Here is an 18,961-nt window from a genome sequence, read left to right on the forward strand (position 1 = left end):
AGATACCCACAGTGTATCTGCAATGGAATTATGACTGAGATATTATTTCCCCAAGATACAACAGCTCAGGGAGGGAAGGTTGATTTGTTTGTATTCAGGTTTGGGTTTTTTAATCATTGCCTGCCGTCACATCTCAATATCTGCAACATTTGAGCTGTAAAAAAACTCTAAATTAATCAGCTTCTGACCCAACATTTCTGTCAGAACTGCAATATCCCCTCAGCCTTTGCAAGGTGCAATGAAATCAAAAAGTCCCATCAGCTCATTTTTACTTCTCTATCCAGACTATGAAAAAGTGGTTGTGAGTGGAATATTGCCAATTTTCCAAAATAATGTTAACAGAAATAAATCCAATTAACAAATTACTACAAAGGGACATATTCCTTCCAGATAGAGAAAAGAGAAAGAGGGAAATCTTTAACCCTAATGAATCTGTCCTGATTCCATCTCTGGTGTTTAGAGATGAGCAGCTTTCATTAGGACTTTGAACCTAACTCAGTAGGAAAATGTCACCAAACACCATGCTGAGAAATTATCTCAGAAATACTGTCCAGTGCTTCTCATCCTCTGTCTAATCTTAGAGAAGCATACAGCACAAATCCAGTTTTGCTTTCTGACCACAACACACCCATGAACAGTTATCTCTGTAAGCACATTTTACTGGTAAGGGGGCTCAAGAGTTGGACATTCCTTGCAAAGAAAAATTACACAGATTTACACTGCTAATCCACAAACTTTAGGGATTATGGACAACAATATTAAGCAAGTGCTGTGCTTACCAATAACTTCAGGCTTGTAATTATGAATGTTTTCTAAATTTTGTGTGGCCACAGGAAGCATTAAGGTGATCTCAGAGACAGTGCTGTTTGCCATCCGTACAGTCTCAGGACCACTGTTTTAGACCTCTTTAGTAACTAGTGACAGCTGTGTCTGTGAGGAGACCCTTGCAAAGTAACTGGACAGTTCACATAACAATAAAGAAAATAAGAATAAAATAACAAAATCAAATAACAGTCAATATCCCCCATAGTATTCACCAGGGAAAAAAAATGACAAGAATAGTAAAGAAACACTCCAAAGAGGTAACAATTTGCTTACAGTTTTTAAGATTGTTATATGATCATTTTGTTAAATATTTTTCCATACGTGAATAAATTCCAATAGCTAAGACCACAGTTTCTTTTCTACTGTATTCAGTTCTTATAGGGTGAGGATTATGTCTTGTTTGTGAAACGGGGTGGAAGTTTTTAATGATCCTTTTCAGGAAGCATGCATCTGTTTTTCAAACCTGTTCCTTCCTAAACTTGCTAAAGTTGGCCCCGAAAATGTATCAGGAAATAACTGGGGGATGAGGGGGATGGGGGAAAAAACTTTAAAGACACCTTGTCTTAATTAAATCTCAAAGTGTTACTTCTTCCTGTTCAACTGAGTCACGCACGGCTTTAGCTGTCACACCTGATGGGGGGAGGGGAGGTGTCAACACAGAGAAAAGGTTCATATTTCAGCTGCCTCCTGTAATTGGCAGCCTGGAATTAATTAATGAAGTGGAACCAGCACACACTTGAATGCAGCACACAATTAGGCATGGCAAGCAGTATCCAAAAACACTGCTGCTTTCTTTAATACTCTTTTATTGCTACAAAGTGTGGAGAGGTGAAACAGTAAAGCCGAATTTGCCAACTAGCAAAGACACGCGGGTGCCTCCAGCAGTCACTGTTGCCATCTGGTCCCTCAGTCTGATGCCAAGCCATTACCTGAACAGCTACAGTAAGAGCAGTTACCAGCTAATAAGCAACAGCCTCTGTCATTTTTAGTCTGTTCAGTCTTAGAATTATTTTAAATATTTTGTCTAAAGCCATATGATTCCTGTGGCTGTTACAAGCAGTCTCAGCTGGAACCTCTCAGTACACTGAATCAGCATTTCAACCACTAATTCAGCTGGAAAGCCAGGGTCAGGAATGCATCAGCTCTCTGGATTCATTGACTCATGACAGGAATGTCATTTCTGTAACCTTTCTTCTTGATCAGCTCTTAGTGCTCAGCACTGGCCACCTTCCCATAGATGAGGCCACATATTTCTCTTCTGTATTTTAAAGAGCAATCTTTGGAGAAGTATAGACTAAAAAAATACCCAACTATTTTTGGAGCATTTCCTTCCATTTATTTTATTGTGAAGTAACAGCAGATCTTACAAGAATATTTCTAGCATTGGGTTCTGCTTGAACTGCCCTGACAGAGTATTTGCAAAGCAGAAACTGATTCCTACACACATGATGTATATTAACAAATCAGCACAACTTACTTTTGTAAATTTACAGTTATATCACATAAATAGCTCCCAGAACCTAAGAGTGCCAGTGACTGCTGCTCAGGGTGGAACTTGCACCTCTTTGCAGCTTCACAGAGTTGCTATTGATCAGTTCGGCTACAGATGCAGATTCAGTTCTGCTATATATGTGTCAATTCAAATAGTTATCAATAATAATTCTATTAAGGAGAAAGAAACCATTGAAGTAGTTTTCAGGTGATGCCACTCCAAAATCACAAGTGCAAACTTGGCTGGCTCCAATGGTTTCCATATCAGGAAATAACAGTAACCTGAGAACAATAAAGGGTTCCTTCATTAGCTGTGCTAATCCCCAAGGAAAAGACCTACTTTTTCCATATAGCAGCTTCCACATGGAAGAGCTATAACACTTTAGCTTTTCTGCCAATCCTTTAACAGACAAAAGCTGTTAATGTTGCCATTAATGACTTGTTCCTACTTCCATTTCCTATTTCTTTACCCAATGGGAAATTTAAACTCACTTTTTTTGAGTTACTTTTAAGCAGTAGGAACTGATGCAAGGCAGAATAAAATTTATCATAGCATCAAGCTTCGTTAGCACTGTAGCTGTACCTACATATACACCACAGCAACTGTTTTATACAGGTTTTATCAATCCTTCCTTTCTCACTTGCATAGAGGTTTGCATTTTGGAATGACCTCACACATCAGGTTAAAAGAAAAAAAAAGGCTAAATGCTTCTGAATGCAGCAATTCTTTGCTTCTTAAACTAAGCTCACTCAGAGGAAACTAGAAGATGAAAGCTTTACCAGTAAATCCATCCAGTACTTGTATATTTAAAACTCTGTGATCTGTTTAATGTTAAGAACTGCTTTTTAAGATGTCCTACTCCGTATCTCTCATTTGTAGGGGGTTTTTTAGCACACTTAAAACAGTGAACACCACAAAGAGGAAGTTATTTTTAAAGAGTACTAAGAAGTGACAAATGTGAGAAAATATATCCAGCAAGAGATACATAATTGCCTAACTAATCAGTGAAAAATTATTAATATGTTGATATCATTTATGTTCTCTCATAATGTAAATAAAGATTATTAATAGACAGATGGCAACAGTAAAAAAATCACAGTATAGCTGTATTATTGCTACTAAAGAAATTCTTTCAGAAACAACATTGAATGGAAAGGAACGTTCATTCTTCCTATCCCCAGACACAGGTAAAAAAAGTCTCCCGGCCAGGATGCCACAGAGAAAATTATTTTTCCTGAGGCAAACCATCTTAACTTCCTGAGGAGTTAAGTAAAAGCTGCCAGTTATGCATCTAATCCATGACCCGAGATACAGTTTAAAAAAAAATCACTAAATTAAAAAACCAAGGTTAGAGGAATGATGAATGACAATGGCAAAAAACGGGGAACAAAGGTCTCTTTGACCAATTAATGTATTTGGAACTTCTTTCACAGCTACACATCCTACATCAAAAGACTGTCTCAACCACAGCAGGTCCTGAAACTCTGCAACCAGAGCAAGCTCAATTCCAATTACTTAATAAATACCAGAATAGTAGTTTCCATTTCAATAACATTTCCCCTCTTCCTTTACATTTGATGAATAAATTTTCTTAGTATCACTATGGAAAAATAACCTCATCAGCATTTTATAAGCAGTGAAAACAAGCCACAGAGTGGGTGATACATGAAGTTCATGAGAAATATGTGCCATAACCACAAATAGTCTTGTAAGTTCAGGCAGCCCCAAACTCAGCCTCCACATCACTCCTTTGGCCAGTTCCACACAGACATGGACAGTAAGCTCATTATCTATAAACTGTTACAAATTTCATGTTAGCAGAAAAGGGCATAAAAAACTGCTTATTCTGGCAAGAGGTTCTAGTTTAAAAACATAAATGTCTTCAAACATGAAAATACACGAGCTCCTTGAATTCAGAGCAGATTTCACACAGTGCACAGGAAGTCACTGTGCTATTCTAAGTGATGGTACAAAAGAAAAAAAAGTCACAAAAGAAGCACAACTCAAATGCTTCAGCTGTAAGCAAGAAGCACCAGAATATGAAACAACAAACCTCCCAGAAATAACACAATGCATGCAATAAATGACATAATGTAAACAACTTATTCTAATACAACAATGCTCTGACAACTCTCCTCTTTATGCCTCAAAGTTGACTCATTTGGCTTAATTAGGAAGCAACTATGGAGCTTTCATAAAAGAGGTAACAAAAACTTCATCCAACTACTCTGTACTACCTATAAATACTTTCAGAACTTTAATTAATTATTAATTAGTAAATAGTACAACAAACACTAATGCAGACTTTCAAAGAAGCTTCTGCTCTCATGAGAAATCCAGTCACAGAGTTTGTCCCTTGTGAAGTCTCATCCTGTTTACATCCCATCATGTGCACATCACTGACCACCTTTAGATCCAACAACAGATACATAGCAGAGAAAAATATCTGATTTAGATGCTGACAAATCTGATACAAAGATATCTATAAGTAATAAATAAGAATATATGCCTATTAAAACTTGCAACTTGTCTTTGTTAATATTTTCACACAATCAGGGTTCCTGTTATTATTAACAGGAAGGGTTAGGGGGTTCATAACCATTCTTGAAATGAGCATTTTCTGGAAGAAATTTCATTAACTTCACAGGAAGTAGAAATTTACTGCCAGCTTATCCCCCTCCAGCTAAGGGTTTGTATTTGTTTTGTTCATTGTTGGGCTTCTGGAAGTGTGCAATTAGTTTCAGTTGCATTCAAAGCTCTTCACAAATGTTCACAGAAGAGTAGCAGCTATGAAAAGAACAGCAAACTTCTTTACCAAGGCTGTATATTTAAGCCTCAACTATCCTACATGTAATTCAAAACTACAATCAGGTCAACGAGATCTCTTGAAATATGGAATATTCAAAAAAGGCCAAATAACACAAAGCAAGTTTTTAACATTTCACTGAAGAACTAACTAATAACACAGAAAAGCAAAATCACAGAAATAGAACTTTGGGCTTAAACAGTTAAATTGTTATTCCAGTAGAGCTCTGGATACTCTGTAATTAATAGGGCACCCACTTAGCCTACAGCACATCAGCAGGAACACCTTCTTCTTTTATGTAATATGAATTCTTAAAAGCTTTAATAATCAGTTACTTATCCATGTAATTGTAAAACTAAACCATTATAAATTGAAAATTTATTTCAGTAATATACAGGTGGTACAGAATAAACTTAACATTCACAACACCACCATAATGCCTTATTCTACTTTTCCAAATGGGTAGGTCACTTATGCTGTACTGTGCCACATCAGGTTCATACTAAAACCAAGTTTGTTCTAAACAGAAGGATGACAAATTTACATTTCTTTACAAACATAATTCAGTATAGTAAGGTAATTTGGAAGAGAAAAATCTCAAATTATAACAGTTTTCAGAGGAAACACACAAAAATTCATAAAGTGTTTTTAATCAGTATACTAAAGAAAAACCAGACTAGTGGCCTATTGCCATCTTCTGAATTACATTGTTAGAAAATCAAATCAAAAGTCAATTACATTCTCACAGTGAGGTAAAAAATCAAGTAGAACCATTCAGCACAGCAACAGATATTTAAATGTATTAAGTTACCTACAGTTGTTTGGAAGTGAAATGCCTCAGCAACTTTGATAGTTCTGTGCAGATTTATGCATCCATCACTACCTAAACACCTTTAGAAAAAGCAGGCATACAATTCTAAGTAGTGCAGCTGAACTGCTGGCATTCCAGGAAGGAGAGCTTTAAACAGATTGCAGTTCAGTTTCCAATTCTATCAAGTGTTCACTAAAGAAGCCAGATTACTGAGATAAATCAAGAGAATCCCTCCTCCATGAAGGGATTAAGCTCTTAGGGGCAAACAACACTCAAAGGGCAACCTCTAACACCAGTGGAAAGCAAATACATGCAGCTTAAATAACATATTCTACGTACAAAAATAGCAGACGAAAGTCTGAACATTTCTTAAGAGAAAGTCAAAGCCTTCCAGTAGTGGTTTCCTTAAGAACAGTGGTAAAATATAGTCCAGTCCTCAAAATAAACTTGAAAATTCTCAGTCTAACCCTAAAATCTAATTTTTGGAAGGCAGACCTGTGGGGTCCTGTAATGTCAGGTGCATTATAGGCCCATTGCCTGTAGGTCTAAAGTGACAAAATAGTTCTGCTCAACCTCCTGTATGTTAGTGGGTATAGCTTAACCACCAAACTTACTGCTCTGCAAGTTTTAATTCTCTTTTTTCTGCATTTTTGTTCATCAGTAGGGCTGACACACTAATATCCTGTTGAAAAACATGTTCACACACTTGTAAAAAATAATATTAATTTTTCTCTTTCATAAAATGCTCTTAGAGCACTTCCAAACACATGCTGAACTTCTATTTGCTTTCCCCACCATGGCATAGGGAACAAGGCAGTGAGTCAGCAGCTGTGAGCAGATACCCTTCAGATGTCCCGATTACAGAGCTACAGTGGTGATGGAATGGTAGAAATAATAATAAAAACACTTCCCTGAGAGATAAGAGGACCTAAGAGCTAGCAAATCAATTGAGAAATCACTGCTATGCAGAGATAATTTTCTAAGATTATCATGGCATTGTAAGATTAGCCTAGAGAAAACCAGTGAAACTTTTCTGTAAAATCATGTTACACTTCTCTGTGTAACATTTCACCTGCTTATGCCTTCCTGCACTGTTCTGCATGGGGTGGCCTTGGGACGTCCCCCTTCCAGCTGCAGCCATGGGCAATGGCAGAGCAGAACACTGCCCCAGGAATTTTGGTATTTTGGTCACACAGCAGCTTAGGAAAACAAACACGCATCATTACTTGCAATTTCCAGACAAGAATCTGATCAGGACAGAAGTCTGATGGTTCACTGAAGGTTACACAGAAAACTTAAGGCTCAAGATGGAATAAATACAAGCCAAGTAGACCATGTCACCACAGATATCTGAGGGAAACTCCTTATCTTTTTTTTTTAAACAACTACTTTCACTGGCTAGAATTAGAAAGTACTTACTAAAAATTTTTAACAACAAGCTTGCTTGTTTTTCTTGTTCCTAATTTCTTGCTCAAGAAGTTATTTGATAATAATTTTCCTACAAAGATGTGGCTTGTTTTAAAAAATACAAAGTCTGGTATAAGAGGTTTCTTCAGAAGATATCTGTTATTTAATGAAAATCAGATCAACATGCTGATAAAATTACTTTAACTTTGCATTTGCTGAAACAAATAGCAGCTCCTCTGATCTACCTAAGCAAAAGGCATCACCTGCAATAAGTGGTTATCAGTAGTTCTGGCTACAGTGAAAAGTGTAGTATAGAATCCCCTTCCCATACCTGTCCAGTGGATTTTATGGTCTTACATTGATCTGAATGCTCATGTATGGACTAAGGCAATGTCCTAAACTGGTTTGTGACTAGAAAACCTTGCTACCAATAGACACAGACTGGATTGCCTGCAGAAACAGCAGAGGCTTCTAAAAAAACCTTGCAAAACTACCTGTAATGAATAAATTCATTATCATTTAATTCAACCACCGAGAGAGATGGATGGGACAATGCCCTCACAAGGCCTGTCTTAATGCTCTGATGTACAGAGGCATCCTGGTGCCTCTACATACAAACTTAATTTCCTGTTATGGCTGGTCACTTCTAGAGGTATAGCAAAACTGTAGCTGGCATTGCAGAAATTTATGGACTTGAATATACAGCCATGTTAATTCAATGAAATCCTGACTTGACTTCCACTTGAGATTTCAGTAAGCACTGGACTATGTCCAACCCTCCCAGCAGTTATTGTTTGAGGATGAATGTGCCATCCTTTCCCTCTTTAATGGAATAAAGATAAGTAGATGGTTTCAACCAAAAGTTTAACATAACTTGGAAAAATTCAACTCTCTTGGTCAAGGCCACACACAGCACACTGCTTCATGGAGCCTTCATTTTTCTCAGAAGTTATGTCTGCACAGTTCATATTATAGACTCAGTATAAAATACAGTTACCAATAATGATGTATAAAACTCAATTTTAGAAAATGTATTGGCTTATACAATATTCATCACTACAGAACTAATACCAGTTTTTATTTTGACCTCTAAATAAACCAAATTACAGTAACTCATTACTTGATACAATTTAATTATGAAAATCTCCTCTGCAAATCTTCATCAAACCAATCACCACACACAGTGCTTAATGGATATCCAGCCTCATAGCTGTCAATAACATCTGGCTCACTTCAGTTCACAAATGCTCCCAGTTTGCCATGCTGAAAATAAGCCAACGTCAAGTCTGCTTCTGTAACCCAAAAGTAACTTAAACTGCATTCAAACTTCAATTGCCATTTTCTGTTATGGTGGAGTTTCATAAAGAAAAACAGCATCAGCCAAGAAAATTACATTCAGTTGATCAAATTGCTACACAGCAACGTGATACAAACAGTAAGTGGACAATACTGCCCTGCTAATCACCATCTGCCTATAAAGACTGTTCTAAGATTGAAAATATATTAAAGAAAATTACTTTAAAAAATAATTTTTAATATATCATGCACAAAACTAGTGCAGTTTAAGACATGCTGGACTGCAGTTTATGCAGAGGTGGCCAAGAGGGCTTACAAGGACCTGCCACAAGCAGTCCAATATCCTGAAATCCAACACAGACTTATGTCTACTTCTGACTGAATCAGTGTTACGTGCAAATGTCATAAAAATAACAATACCTTCGTATTTCTTGAAGGTAAAGTTCTCTTTTGTCTCATATATTTTTCACTCAGGTAATTTGCTGCTGTTTGGAGCAAAGCATACAGAGTGAGCAGATATTTTCAATGAAACATTTCTGATTTGGAGAACCTTAGTTCATTTTCTTCTCTTTTCAAAGTCAAGGGAAGAAAAAATTGGCATTTTACCAAACTCCACCTAATCCAGGAACGGGAATAATCTGTTTCCAGATTTGTACCACAAGTCTCCCACAGCTCCCAAGAATTTGTCACAATTTAAGATTTGATCAACAACTAAACCCAAAGGCAAAAGTACAAGTGATAGCTTTGCAGTATCTGAAAAGTCTCTCGATTTCTGGAAGGGGCTTTATCATGTCTTTCTTGCTCCACAGTTATGCACATTTCAGTTTTGGAACAGTAACACTGAATATGCCTCATCAGAAAAAAAAATAGAAGAAAAATCACTTTTTAGGAACCAACAAGTTTCCCACAAAATCATGCTTTACATCCCCCTCAGAGACTGCAGAGTGCCAAAAATTGCACAAATAAAGAATCTCAAAGCAGAGGAAAGGGGTTATACAATAAATTGAATTTATCTGTTGTTTTTTTTTCACTCAGGCATTTCTATTTCATTTTTACTGCTTGTTATATCTTTATACACATATCAGTCATCCTTAGCTCTGGAATTTGTGCTTCTGCTTTTTCCTCTCCGTGTCTTAAGACACGTTACATGTCTTACCAGTACAATAACTAGTTTAGTCCAACTCTGCCATTTTTAGTCAAGATCATAAATAGCAAGTGGATGTGCTTCCTTTTCCAGAAAAGAAAAGATACATCTCTTAATAATGCATCTTCTAATCTTTAAAGATTTTACAAAATGCATGGAATTTAAAGTCTACAGCTCCTACTGCAGTGCAGTACACTTGAACAGGTTTATCTAACGTCAAGCACTTAAATAGTTCCTCTGACTTCCAGCAGTTATTTCAATGAGATTATTAAACCACTTCAATGTCAGCCAAACCAAGAGGTTTACATAATTTGGTGAAGGAAACCCCTTAAGGTCTTCCCTTATACTGTACGTGGTTTCAGTAGCTCTCCCATTGCACATTGATCTCCTGTGGAGCAGGACCAGGCAAAGGTTCAGCTGGATCAGTTCTGCCATTCCTGGCTGTGCCCAGCAGCACTGGAACCAAGGACACTGCAGGACTGGGAGAGGAGTGGCTGGAGAGCAGCACAAAGCTGCACAAAGCAGCAGCAGCACAGCAGGAGCCGGCAGAGGAGGGTAAACCCTGTCCTGGGGTGCATCAAACAGCCTCACACAGAGGTGGGAGGTGATTATCATCCACAGAGGTGATTATCATCCACAGAGGTGATTATCCTGCTGTATTCAGCGCTGGTGCAGCCTCACCTGGATACCGTGAGCAGTTCCGGGCCCCACAGTTAAAGAAGGATGTTCAGGTGCTTGAATGATGAAAGGGGTGGAAAGAATGTCCCGTGAGAAGCAGCTGAGGACTTTAGGCTTGTCTAGTTTGGAGAAGAGGAGGCTTAGAGGCAACCTCAGTGCTCTCTACAGTTTCCTGAGGAGGGGAAGCAGGGAGGGAGGTGCTGATCTCTTTTTCTTTGAGGTTCAGGGATAGGATGCTTGGGAATAGCTCAAAGCTGTGCCAGGGGTGATTTAGAATGGACATTAAGAAGCATTTCTTTATGGAGAGGGTGGTCAAACACCAGAACAGGCTTCCTAGAGAGGTGGTCAATGCCCAATCCTGTCAAGAGGTGTTTGGACAATGCCCTTAACATGTGCTAACTTTTGGTCAGTCCTGAAGTGGTCAGGCAGTGGGACAAGATGGTCATTGTAGTCCCTTCCAACTGAAATAGTCTCATCTGCTCCAATCAAAAGGACATCCATGCCAAGAAGCTGAAGGAGAGGAGAAAAAGAACTAGACAAGGGAGTGCTAGGAAAGGGTTCAAAAAGTCCTGCAGCTGTACCAGGAGCTCAGAAGCAGACCAGTTCATGTATTCTTGCACAAGGCACGCATGTCCCAACTACATGCACCTGTATTTTTCTTTCAGATTTTTCTGTAGTATCTTCCCTTTGCTGCAAAACACATTTCACAGGAGTATCAAGGCAAAATACAGGGCAAGCTGATCTCCTTTACATGTTCTTGTTAAAACAAGATCTAAATCTTAGAAGTATACAGGAAATCCAGATAACTAACTCAGAGCTATGGATCCTGCCACCAAAGCACCAATCAAGTACAAACACTGATAGATCTCTGTGTCTTAGTGCAGACATAAGCAACTCCTGTTTCCCTGAAGAAAAAAATACAATTTGCAGATGTGATTTATGCCTTCCATATAAACTCCATATACATGATGTCTGAAAGTCTCTCTGCCCCTCTCTCCCTTCATTTTGTCTGAAGATACTTTGCCTATGTTAAACCTACTGCTGGAACAGCAACAGCTTCAGAAATTCTGCCAGAACACAGGGCTCATTCTGGTCATGCTTTTATTTCATTACAAAGAATATATAATTTCTTTAACATGGTATTCAGAGGGACCGGTATTTTTCTTTTTCAATTAGTTGATCATTTTTTTAACATGCTGGCATAAATGAATATTAAGTTCGTAAATATATATGTACATTATTATTATAAACATGGTTTATTCATGTACACCATTATTTTTCTATAAAACATATCTTCAGAGACTCACTGGCAACGATATTTGTTTTCCTAAAGCTTTATTAGTTTACCAAAGACAAGATGACTGTAGCCTGTCTTCCTAAACCACATTATCCTTCTCTGACCCCAGTTTTTCAGTCCTTTTTCAGTTACAGATCTGACTTAAATAACAGGTATCCTCAGATATTCTTTCTTTTTTGTTTGTAAACAGACCTTGTTTTATATGAAATACATAGCACATTAGAACTACTAAGACAATCTGAACACTGTATAGGAAGAAAAAAAAAAACACTTTTGGAACCTTAACACAGACGGGATCACTTAATAGTCTTGCAAACGGCCAGAGTTGAACTCAACTTGTCATATTTGTTGATAAGTCAAAGTATGTTTTCTTCCATGTCCAATTTCTGAAAAGAAGAAAGTAATAAAAGGGAACAATTTCCCTGAGGTCAGTGGATTCTCTGCACTGTAGGAAAGGATGTTGTATCAAATTATGTCTTGGACATGAGTTTAAAAAGGAGCAGACAAATAGATGCCAGTGAGTCACAGTAAGATATTGTTCTAGTCTGAGCTAAACTGTAAAAAAAGTTAGTCCAGCATGACCAGCAGCTTATACATTTTTCCAGCAGAGCTCTTGTAGGCCTTGTTTAATGAGAAATAGCAAGAGAATAACAAAACAAAGCATGATAACAAAACAGATACATGACATTACTCCAAATAATACCAACAGCAGACAGTGCCTAGTCTATGACAATCATATGATGGATTAATAATGGATTAAGAACTGCATAATGAAGTCTGAGTCCAGATGGAGCACTGACCACCCATGCAATACAGTGATATTAGAAGTCATGAATAATTCAGATATATTGTATACATCTTACTGGGCAAGCTGAAGGCCTTTTATACTATGAACACACAACAGGCTACAGTTTATAGAAATAAAAGGACCCAGATACAATATATATTTTAATTTTCTCAACTCTGATAAGCTGATGTAGAAGTAATCCTCTCTAAGCTTATAAAGCTAGCTCGCCCTACCTTAGCAAACAAATATTATTGAGTTTATAATTAAGTTTAATTAGGTCAAATAATGTTTCAGTTATATTGACTCTCAAATACATAAGAAACGATCACTTCACCCTAAAAGCAATCAAAATTAATGAACTCTGATCTAGTGTATGCAAATGTAGCCTAAGTCTATGTAACTTTGTTTGTATTTTATACTGGGATGTACTTTATTAACTTGCAAATTGACAGATGAGCTGTAAGACTTCTCCAGTTCACTCACTAATAAGTGACCATTTAGAAGAGCTTTATTTTCAGTAAAATAACTGTTCTACATAACCAAAATAAATAAATCTTCTGAAATTTTATCTTCTTTATGGAAGTGTTTTATATGTCTAGTTCATCATGCATTTGTTGTATGTTCCTTCTCCTTAATATAACATGAAAATAACAGCAACTTCCGTGAGTTTACAGCAAATTTGCATACAACCAACTGCAGAGGAGAACTGCACACCATAGCCCTGATTCTTTTTCTGAACAGAATTTTGCTCAAGTAAGTATAATTTTATTCTGAAAAGTCCAAGTTTTGTATTAGGTTTTACCAGTATTTTCTCTGAATACCTCTGGAGTTACTTATGATTTTATAAGGTTCAGACTTATGAAGCACATGGTATCATCACCATTACAAGATTTCAACTATTTTGCAGTTACCCCTTTTGCAATTGCATTGCTTTTAACTACCTGTTGAGTGCTCTATGGCCTAATCTCCATATCCCCGAGTCCATCACCACTTTGCTCAGTGTGATAGATTAACTATATTTAATAGTTATGGAATATATCTATAGAACTGGCTCCCTGTCCCTGACTGAGGAGCACCACACCAGGCTCACATGATGGTTACACAGATTGAAGACCCACATTTCAAAGCCTGGGTATGAGGAAAGAACAAAAGTCATAGCAGCAACAGGGAGCAAAAGCACAGACAGAAATAATCCAGAAGCTGCTCGGAATTTAACTAAGGAGAGACAGTGTCTGCAACAAGGAGAAACAGAGTACAGCTCATGGAGGGTGTTTTAAGTACAAAGAAAGTACTGTGATCTTTCAAGCTCTCTCAGTTTCTCTGTCCCAGTCCCCCAAGCTTTACAGGGATATCTATAAAATCTCAAGTGTGTCTAAGCCATGTTAATTATATAATATCTGTAAATCAATATGCATATGGAAACTTAGCACATATCATTTTAAGAGCATAAGCATGAAAAACGTCACTGGCTGAGTTAATTGTATAGACTGAAGTCTCTTAACTGAATTAATGCAACATGAGGCCAACATGAACAAAGCCATATCAGAAAATATGCACATTTTCCCTCTAAATACAGACTTCCAACTGCAGTGGCCTTGTATGTTCTTGCACTCAGCCCTCACAGTCTGCTGGTCACATCTGCCACAAGTTATCACAAACTATTTGACATTGAGGGGATTTGCAAATCCACTTCTTTAAGCTGGCAATAAAATGAGCCAAGAGCAACCAGTCAGTTTAATAAGCCAGTTTATCAACTCCTGAAGCATCAAAACAGTCCAGATCACTAAACAAATACAAAGATCATTTAACATGCTTAGGCTACCAGTCCTTGTACTGAGTCAGCAAAGCTCCAACCAGCATTTCCTGTGAAAGGAAATTCTGTCTGTATGACTGATTCCCATGGAAAAGACAGGTGTGCCTGGCAATGGTCTGTCAGAGAAAAAAATTTAAACCCCATTTTTATAAAAAGATTGTAGATAGATGATGATGTAAATTGGCAGGAGACCCATATGTATGTTGCTTTACAAGCTATGAAGTAATCCAGTCATTAAATAGTTAATACCCTCTTCCTTTGCTATCCCTCACCCTCTCCTGAACAAAGGTGGCCAACAGATACATTTACACAAATTGGAAACTTCAGACAGTAAGACAGCTCCATCTTTCCATTGCCAAGTACAAAAAAGAGGCATAGCCCTGAGGTGATGCAGTGACTGCAGCACATGCTTTTTACATCAGCAGCTAAAGGAGCTGGAAGAACCAACCAGCATCATTCACCTAATCATGGAAACTAGACAGTGTGTTGCACACAAAAGCCTGACACACTTATTTGTTACATACATATGCTATTTAATAAAAACCAACCAATTTTATTGCACAGCCTGAGAGTTTTATTGTCTGTAAAAATTTAATGATATATAATTATCCCAGTTAGAATCTAAATGTGTAATAGAGAACACATGCATTCAAATTTTTATATTCTTAGCCACTGCTCTGGAAAATAAATGCTTTCATTGAAGACATACATATAAACAATTTGGCACATCTTTTCAAGGATGTAAGAGAGTTATTAGACAAAGGAACCTGAACACTTAGTTATTTACATCATGCTCCAATTAAGCCTAGACCCTTCATTAAGTCATTTCAAGACTGTCATTGCTTGGAAGAAAAGGAGGTGTGTATTGGGCTAATGAAAGTCTTCTTAGAATGGCCATGACAGGCTAAGGATGGGTCTCAGGCCAGCACCACTTCTCAGCAATAGTAAAAGAGAGCTGTCCAGGGCAGGGTGTGAAAGCAGAGTAAGCAAACACCTAGTGATACACACGTACTTCCCTCTCCCAGACTCAGAAGAATGTAAGTTCAAGGGTTTCTCCAGATGGATGCCTTCACTCACTCTAATAGATCTTGACGGGTTTTTCTTCCATGAATTTGCCCAATTTGCTTTTTGAACTCCTGCAAAACCTCTGGTATCCAGAACAACCTGTGCCAGAATTGTGCCACTGTATGCTAGGTGAAGAGACATCCCTTTTAGTTTGTTTGGTTGGTTGGAACCTAGAAACAGTTTTATTTTGTGCCCTTAATCACAAGAGGATAAATAACCTTACACTGATATATAGAACTAATCACCCACCATTTTTTTTCCCAGTATATTTGATTTCAGTTTATGTAAGTTTCAGTATATTTGATTGTTTTCTATATGGAAACTGTTCCAGACTTTTGATTATTTTAGATACTTCTCATCAACATCCCTCTCTTCCTTAAACCAGTCCCACTCCCCACCCCTGTTCCTGGGCATAAGTTATTTGGTATATGAAGAATGGAGAGCAATGCAGAAGGGAGAGGTAGATTTGCATAACATCACTACAGTTGGTTTCTGTGAGGTATGAACCAATTCTTTTTTGAAATTTGCCTTCACAAAGAGGAGAATGAAAGACAACCAAATCTCTGCCCTGTAACAAAATCTCTAATTGCTTAGAATGTCAGCTATGGCTCTCTAAAATTAAAACCCAAGTCAACAAGAGACACATCTCTCCCCAGTATAAATAGCATTTAAGCACAAGCAGAGAATAAAATGCCTCTACAGGTGAGCATTCAGCCATGGACTGCTGGATTCCCACAGTCCCTTTTGTGCTACAACATTCCACAGCGTAGCTAAAAGGACCCTCCAGTATTTTCTAATGACACGAGGCAATCAGTATTTAATCTAGATGCATGCTCAGCTCTGCCTTTATCATTATCCATCAGCAAAATATGATGTGAAAGGAAAAACAAATGTTTATTTGCCATGTCCAGGAGGCTCACAAAGGTGATAGTCCTCCTTTACCAGAGAGATTATAATCTAATTGGCAGGAACACAAGTCATGAGAAAATGGGTTATTCTTCCTGCCCAACTTGTTTTAATGTCAACAGCACCAAGTTTTGATGGGCACACTTGACCTATCACCTAGAGCTAAAAAACCTGAGGGTGTTGTTCTGGAAGTCACATGCCAGGCTCATTTTCTAAGCCAAAGGCACCTTCCCTCTCCAAGTTACCACGACAGTTCAAGCCTTCTGCCACAGCCAGAGGCAAAGTAGCCTTAACAGCAATTCTTGTCAGTGATGAGGGACAGCATCTATCACATGCTAAACAAGAAGCTGTGGTATTATAATGTGGAAGAGTTCAGGGCAAAGTAAGTTCCAAAGACACGGGAGCCAGTACAGTCTGTGGCCATACACCATAAGATAATCAGCACTTCCTGATATCAGAAAAAAGGGGTGACAGGCTTAAAGCCACCTCAAGCAAAAAACATAAACCAACCAGTATTTATATAAATTGTACATTTAAACAAACTGATCATTCTTCAAGATACACTGCATACCCATTATATCCTCATGGGATATTCCCCACCCTGTTGACCTGAGTGATTCTGAAGCCGCATAAGGAAAGATTCAAAGTTCACCTGTTCCTTTCTCGCCCCTTCTCTCCCCACTGTCTTCTAAGAATACAGACTCCAGCATGCATTTAAATTTAGGTAGTGAAGTTCTGCATTGAAGACAGTGGGAACAGTTTTCTTACCAGCCCTTCAAACCTTTATTTGACAAGATCCCTCTTTAGTAGGATTTACAAATCTTGTAATGAAAATCCAAATTCAGTAGTTTTATTAGTCATTGTCTCAGATATCAGTTCAGAAACATTCAGTTCATAGTTTTATCTTTTCTCTGATTCCTGTTCCTGTTCACTTGCCTTGCCAATAATAATGGTTATGCAGAAAAGCAGTATCAAGGAAATAACATTTTATAAATTTTAAGTAGTATTTTATAACTGGAAATGAAGGACATTGTTATTGTTATTGCCATATCTATTGCTTATCAGTAACTCATGAGCCTCACTTTGCTCAGTGCTTTCTGTCTGTATTTCTGTGGGCCAAATTCAGAGGTAAATCACCCTCCTCTTATATTAACAGGAATTGTACCTTTCAAACAGTATTTACATCTTTAGCTACTGGTCAAAACAGAACTATATTCATCTGAGTATTTTTACAGCAGGATAACAGCTTCTACACAAGAGAGTTTGACATAACTGTCTTAATTATAGAAGAATAAAATACACACTCTTTACAGAAACATAAAAATCATTAAATCCAGCATTTCCATCCCAGATCAGAGTAATGCATCTAACAAGCTATCAATTAGTCCATAATAATAATAAATAGTCAACAATTTTGAATTTTCCCTGAAGAATAACCAATCCTTTAAAACTCCTTTAAAGGAAACACAATTCCTTTGAAGTTGGGCCCAATGTAAGGTCTAATGGGATTAACTAACATTAAAGTATTAGCTCACAGACAAGGTCAGGCTACTGTGGGTTTATGATTTCCAGAACGGTGCTGGATTCTACCCAGCTCACTTGAAGTGCCTTGCATTTGTCTGCAGCCATCCAGGCAGGTGAGCCCTTCAATGTAATTGCTTCTTCAAAGAACACATCTACTTCAAACCAAAATGAAAATTTGACCACTAAAGAAACCACAGCACTAGCTTTGACACCTGCTAATAAATAAAACTGTTAAAACAAGCAGTGTTTATTCTCTGTTTTTTAAGACTTACTTTTTCTGGCTGTACTACATGAGAGGCTACAGAGAGGGAAAACTGGTTCAACAGCTGACTGTAAACAAAGCACTGAAAATACTGATGAAAACACTGAACAGAAGGAATGGTACATTTTCCTACATCTATTTTAGTTCCATGGATTTTAAATAACTGCCAGTGTACCTTTATGTACAACTTTACACAAAAAAACAACACACATTGCACTTTATTGCATAATTACCCTCATTAAAACTTGGATTCAACATCCACTATAATCAACAGGAAGAGTTTCGTCCTTATAGCTTACTTTTAAAAAGAAGGTAAAAATTACTATAGTGTCACTGTAGTCATTCTTTTAAGTTATAAAACAAGTCCATATTTCACCTTTACTTAGAGAAACAACTAAAAAATTCACAAGTCAGAATATTTGTACTGAAAAGTATACACATTATAAATTGTGTGGCTTTTATAAAATGTGTTTTCTGGTGTTGCCTTCACATCTGAAGCGTGTGATAGGGTGGCAGAGCTGGATGTGATTTGCACATCACTTCAGCAGTGACACACAGAGCTCTTACAATCTTATCATCACACGACACAGTTTCACAACAGCAGCATTAACCACCACTGGCAACTGAGATAAAATTTCTCATACACCCATGCAAATGTATAAAAGGTTTGGATTTAAGTCCTGCATTCAAAATTCCCTTTTATCCTGATAATTATTTACTAATAAGAGATTTTCTACTTTACAGTAAACTGTCATTATAACTTTTCATTTTTCTTTTAAAAGTATTAGCACAGAAAATGAGAGCAGCAATATAGCAAATTCAATTTTTTCATACTAAGCAGAACAACT

At 37.4% G+C, this 18,961-nt stretch overlaps 1 protein-coding gene across 3 annotated transcripts in view; it reads right to left on the reverse strand.

Moving 5' to 3' along the window:
* The window catches only part of ARHGEF3 (Rho guanine nucleotide exchange factor 3), a 113,447-nt gene that overhangs the window by 38,088 nt on the left and 56,398 nt on the right, over nucleotides 1–18,961 (reverse strand). The window lies entirely within an intron of this gene.

Source organism: Corapipo altera, unplaced genomic scaffold (assembly GCF_003945725.1).
Source record: "Corapipo altera isolate COAL_440 unplaced genomic scaffold, ASM394572v1 55, whole genome shotgun sequence".
Taxonomy (NCBI): Eukaryota; Metazoa; Chordata; class Aves; order Passeriformes; family Pipridae; genus Corapipo; species Corapipo altera.